Below are 5905 nucleotides of genomic sequence, written 5' to 3'. Positions count from 1 at the left end.
TCCCTATAACCTTGGTTATGTGATTACCTGGTAATCACATAATTTAAGTTATGTATAATAACTTCAACCAAACATGCCCCTCGAGCATTTTACATGTCATGTGGTTCTCATTCTCTTAACTTAGTTATTTGACACATGACAAATTCTTATGCTAAAGTAAAATTATTTTTTGGAGTATGGCAATGTATGTACACCGTGTTCTCTAATTCAACAAAAAGATAGAATATTGTGCTTGAATATATTGATGGATTAACTTTAAAATTATTGTCAACTACAAGATGGAAAAGTCATATTGAAACAGTCAAAGCAATATTATCTCAAGCTTCCCAAATCAGAGAAGCTTTGTTCAAATTAGCAGAAATAAGTGAAGATGACAAATTAAGTAGAGATGCTGAAACTTTAGTATCTAGTGAACTTTTAAGTTTTGAATTTATATTAAGCCTTGTTATTTGGCATGATATTTTGCATAAAATTAACTTAGTTATAAGTAAAAAATTACAGCCAAAGGATATGCGCCTTAATGTTGTTATAAAACAATTGTCTGGTCTTGTTTCCTTTTTGAAAAATATAAAGAAAATAGTTTTGCTTCTACTATGGTTGATGCAAAAAAAATAGCATCTGATATGGAAATTGAGCCTGAATTTCCTACAAAATGTAAAATCTATAGAAAGAGACATTTTGATAAGATTGCTAACATTGAAAGGGAAAATCAATCATCATCGGAAGAATTTTTTTGAATAGATTATTTTATCTTAGTGGTCGATATTGCTCTTGGGCAATTGAGAGTAGGTTTGAACAATTGTAATATTTTGAATCTATATTTGGGTTCTTGTATGATATTACAAAATTAGTTTTATTAGATGATGATGAATTGATGAGTTTTTGTATGAATATTGAAAATACTTTAAGAAATAGTGACACTTCTGATATTGATGCAAAATATATATTTTCAACTACAAGTTTTGCAAATAAGGTTACCAAGTGAATCTTATGAAACAAATTAAAAAATAGTCTTCCATTAAAATATTAAATTTTTTTAAAAAATAATGGATATGCTTCCAAATGTGATGATTGCTTATAGGATATTATTGACAATACTCATGACAATGACATCTACCGAAAGAAATTTTTCAAAATTAAAATTAATAGAATCATATTTTCATACCACAATGACTCAAGATAGGCTAAATGGATGGATTAATAATTTTATGCATTGAAAATAATATTTTGGAAACCATTGAATATGATGTTATTATTGATGACTTTACCTTTAAAAGTGCATCACGAATACACTTTAAATGAGTTACCTTTGTATTTTTTTAATAATGATACATGAATACTGTTAACATTTAACAAAAAAAATAAGTACTTATAGTGCTTTTAAGAACAACTATGCAATTTTTTAAGAACTATTGGATTTTCAAGCTCGAACTCTTCAATTACACAATTGTATATACTTAATGAAAAGTTGTCATATCAGGTTTATTTTGTTGGGATCCCTCTTTGAAACCTATTCTATTGTTCAGACTTGTCTTTCTTTGACATATTTTAGATGAATTGTAGCTACTTGGTTAAACATGTCACCACTAGAGAACTTTTGGAGCTGATTATGTTGCTTATGCTATATTAGTTGTTTTGAATAGTAAATCAGTATACATGTCTCTTCCTGATCTCTGTGCAGACTTTGAAGAAGAGTATCCAGATTTTTATACGGGACCTATTTATGTTAAAGATGTTGCTCTAGCACACATTCTGGCATATGAAAATCCTACAACATTCGGTAGGCATTTATGCGTTGAATCCATTTCCCACTGGAGTGGCTTTGTATCCAAAGTTGAAGAACTTTACTCATAATTTAATCTACCTAGGTATGACCCATTTCTCCTGTGAAATCAAATCTAATTAAGCAAACTTGTCTCCTTTGTAAGGTTATTTTTAGTTTCATTATTGTAAACATTTTAATTCCAATCTCTTCTTTGGGTCTACAAATTCCCAAAGGATACACAACCTAGACTTCTGAGAAGACAAAACCCTGCAAAGAAACTGATCCAATTGAAGATGCAGTTCATCTCCATGGAACAAATAGTCAAGGATTCAGTGGAAGATCTAAAGAGCAAGAGGTTGTTGGATCAATTACGAACGTGAGAGAGGGGTGAATCACGTGGTTTTCAAAAAACCTCTTTTCTTCATTTTAAAATCAGAGTGCGAACACAGAGGAAAAGAAAAACACTAAAAGCAGACACGAGAGGAACACAATCGATTTATTTAGTTTGGAGCTTTCGGCGACTCCTACTCCAAGACCCAGGTCCCGCAGACTCATAAATGGGTAATTCACTATAAACCTCTTCCGGTACCTCCGGAAGAGGGAATCGAAGTACAAGAAAAGTTAGAACAAGTGCAACACCCTACACTTGTCCTTTTGCAAGTATTTAATTACACAAAAAATTTACCGACACTTTGGAGATAGAAGTGGGAGTGCTCGTGCTGATGTCGGTCTGCCGACCATGGTCGAAAGTCCTAAGAGTAGTCGTTGGGCGTAGCAGCTTTGTAGCAGAGTCATAGCAGAAGCCTGGAGCAGTCAGAAGTTCAATCGGATGCACTGTAGCTTGTATAGTAGTTGTTGAAGAAGCTTTGGGCGAGCAGCTTTAAATAGAGCATGGAAAGCGCCTTCCATAGCCATGGAAGGCACCTCTAATGAGGCAAGTTTGATCCTGAACAGTTCGACACTTATCCACAGCGACACTAAAATTTTATTCTGTGGAAGGCGCCTTCCATAATTATGGAAGACGCCTTCTATGAATAGTACAAAGGCACCTTCACTGCTTGAAGGCGCCTTCGGACACTGTTTATCTTAAGGTAATTTTCTTCTTTTGCCCTGTAAAATAATGTTAGTCCAAAAATACCCTGCAAAATAAGTATTATGACAATTTAATAATAATATAGAGTAGTAATTAGTTCTTGTCCTTCCAGGACCAGGAACTAGTCAAGGTCTTAGCTTAGGAATCCCAAATGGACCTAAACTGGACTGACACCTACTGTCCCTTCAACCGGGGCGCGTCTTCACTTGGTTACTCTCCTCCAGTGACTTACCTTAACTTACCAGTTTGTCATACATCTAGTCAGCCCGTCGACCTGTCTGGACATTTGCTAACTATCCCATCGGTCTGTTGAGCTAGCTGGACTTCGTACCAGCTATCCGGTCGACCCGTCGACCTAGCTAGATTTCGTACCAGTTATCCGGTCGGCTCATCGACCTAGTTGGATTTCTTACCAGCTATCCGGTCGACCCGTCGACCTAGCCGAATTTCGTACCAACTATCCAGTCGGTCTGTTGACCTAGCTATATTTCCTGCACACTCAATTAGGTGGTTATATCACGACGGAACCTAACTTAACTTATTTGTCATTCATCAAAATCCGAGTTAGACTGTTAGTGCAAACAACACCAACAGAGGTATGTCTGGAAGATATGTTGGGGATGTAATGTTTTCAATTCATAGATTTTAGCTTGATTTGATGATTCAATTTATGTTGGCAATTTAGTTACTTGAGTATCAAATCAAGAATTAGTTTGGTTGATGCAGTATTTAAGATTCATAAATTTGACTTGATTTGATAATGGTTTTTGTTCTTTATTTGTTCTTTCGATTTGGATTTGTACATATTCTTCGTGGATGTTCTTGATTTCCAGTCATTTTATTTAAATGCAAGCTACTTATTCTTACATGGAATATTGTTTCATAGATCATATATGCTTTTCATAAGATTTGTCTGGTTAGATATAGATTTTTTCTTTAAAGTTGGGGTATAATTTATAATTTCACCCACGACCTTTAAACAACAAGGGCAGGCTCTGGTCCCTCATCTCCGGCCCTATCAATCCAGTGTTGGCGCTCAAGAGAATTCGCAACGAGCCGACGACAAGAGCCTACAAATTGACCAGCGTTACGGACGTCCCCAGAACAAACACCGGTGAAGAGTCGAAGGTGAACTTCCCGACCTCTTCCACCTTGTGTGCATGCTGCTCTGCCTCGTTCTTCATCTTTTCGACAATGCCCTTCTTGACATTTTCTCGTAGTGTTTGCAAATGACAAAGTGATTTCAATGAGGATTTTTTTAATCATATATAGTTGGTCGAATTGACTAATTTCAGAGATGATCAATCTAGTTCCATAAAAGTTTTTCATCGGTCATTTAGGTAAATCAGAAATCATTTATGGAGGGATGGTCAATATTCTTAGGCTCATTTTTCATAGGAGAAAAAAATCTCCTATAGTAAACGAGAAAGTGATTTCAATGACCCGAGGCTTCACGACTTTTTTTTGATCAAATATTAAGCTCATCGAACTAATTAATCCTGGAAGTTTTTAATTTGGCCTTATAAAAATATTCTGCTAACCGCTAGGATAAATCAGGAAGCGCTCATATATAACATCCAGATAACCAACATTCTTAGGCTCACTTATCCTACAATATGCCGCAACTAAGATTCAAACCTTAGATATTTTAGTTATCAATTAGTAGGCATAACCATTGCACCATTGCCCTTAGGACTTCACAACTCCCCTATTGCGTAGTGAGGTATATGCAATATATTATCCTCCATCGCACAGTTATCTTAAAGTTCTTGCTTGATGTTTAGTTGGGTAGAAGGTGACAGATTTACTATAATAAAATAAAAGATCAATTTTTGATGGACCACTTTCATAGGGAAAAAAAAAATCCGTTCCAACCCTAGATATTCGAGAACCACATGGAATAAACATAATTACTCAATTTCTCAACATAATTAGTAATATCAGTACTGACATGCTGATTTGTCTTAATTCAGGGAGGAATTGGTTTATTAAAAGGGAGAGAGATTAAATATATCTATATACAAGATTTTGATATTGGTCAAGTTATTATTATGAGTTGTAATATTTAAGATCAGACAATTCTAAGGTTTGATGTTCCTGTAAATTTATTATTATAGATTTGCTTTAAAATTTATAATGAGATGAAAAGTACTAAGAAAGACTGATCTTTCTATTGCTAATGAAACATTTCGGCTTTAATTTATTCAAAGCTACAGATTGTTTTTTTGGGGTGGTATTGTATATGTAAATATTTTATTCTGTGATGCAATTAATAAAAAAATATTATAATTGCCCGATCGCAGACTTTAGCATTCCCGTAGCATTCTTCTTCATTCAATTTTGAATTAAGCACATGCGTTTGTAGCATTCCTCATTCGATTTTGAGAATAATAACGATATTAAAAAAGCAATTAACAGAAAATTGGAACTAGGGCCCAACCGGGTTCGAACCGGTGACCTATTGATCTGCAGTCAATTGCTCTACCACTGAGCTATGGACCCACTTGTGTCTTAAATTTTAAATTATATTTGATATATTTTTAAATAGTTGAATTCTGAAAATATTTCCGCCGGATACAACAAAATATATATCAAGCAACTATTATTTATGAATACCAATGCTCTGATGTAACATAGCAACATTACCACCGTCTACCAAAGGAATATTTTGAAATTACGATAGCAAACAATTCACAGCTCTAAGATATCCGAATTTACCAGCCGATAAATTCTGGCGATCAATTTGGTTTAAGTTTTATATTGGTAAGTGCTCATTATAATAAATCTAATATAAAAGGTAAAAATTAAGGTGTGCAAAGAAGATTACTTTATATTAATCCTGGAATATTTTACATGTCATGTGATTCTCATACTCTTAACTTAGTCATTTTACATCGTGTTCTTTAATTCAATCAAAAGATGAAATATTTTTCTTGAATATATTGATTAGTCAAAGCAATACTATCTCAAGCTTCCCAAATCAGAGAAGCTTTGCTCAAATTAACAGAAATAAGTGAAGATGATAAATTAAGTAGAGATGCTGAAAC

General features: G+C 34.0%; 1 non-coding gene across 1 annotated transcript; it reads right to left on the bottom strand.

The window, feature by feature from the left end:
- Positions 1-5288: 5288 nt before the first annotated feature.
- On the bottom strand, positions 5289-5360 carry TRNAC-GCA. Its single transcript has one exon. It is a non-coding gene; the product is annotated as a tRNA-Cys (tRNA).
- Between the last annotated feature and the right edge of the window lie 545 nt (positions 5361-5905).

Source organism: Zingiber officinale, chromosome 1B, assembly GCF_018446385.1.
Source record: "Zingiber officinale cultivar Zhangliang chromosome 1B, Zo_v1.1, whole genome shotgun sequence".
Lineage (NCBI taxonomy): Eukaryota > Viridiplantae > Streptophyta > Magnoliopsida > Zingiberales > Zingiberaceae > Zingiber > Zingiber officinale.
Note: the sequence above shows the minus strand (reverse complement) of the source record. Positions and strands in the feature narration are given on the sequence as shown.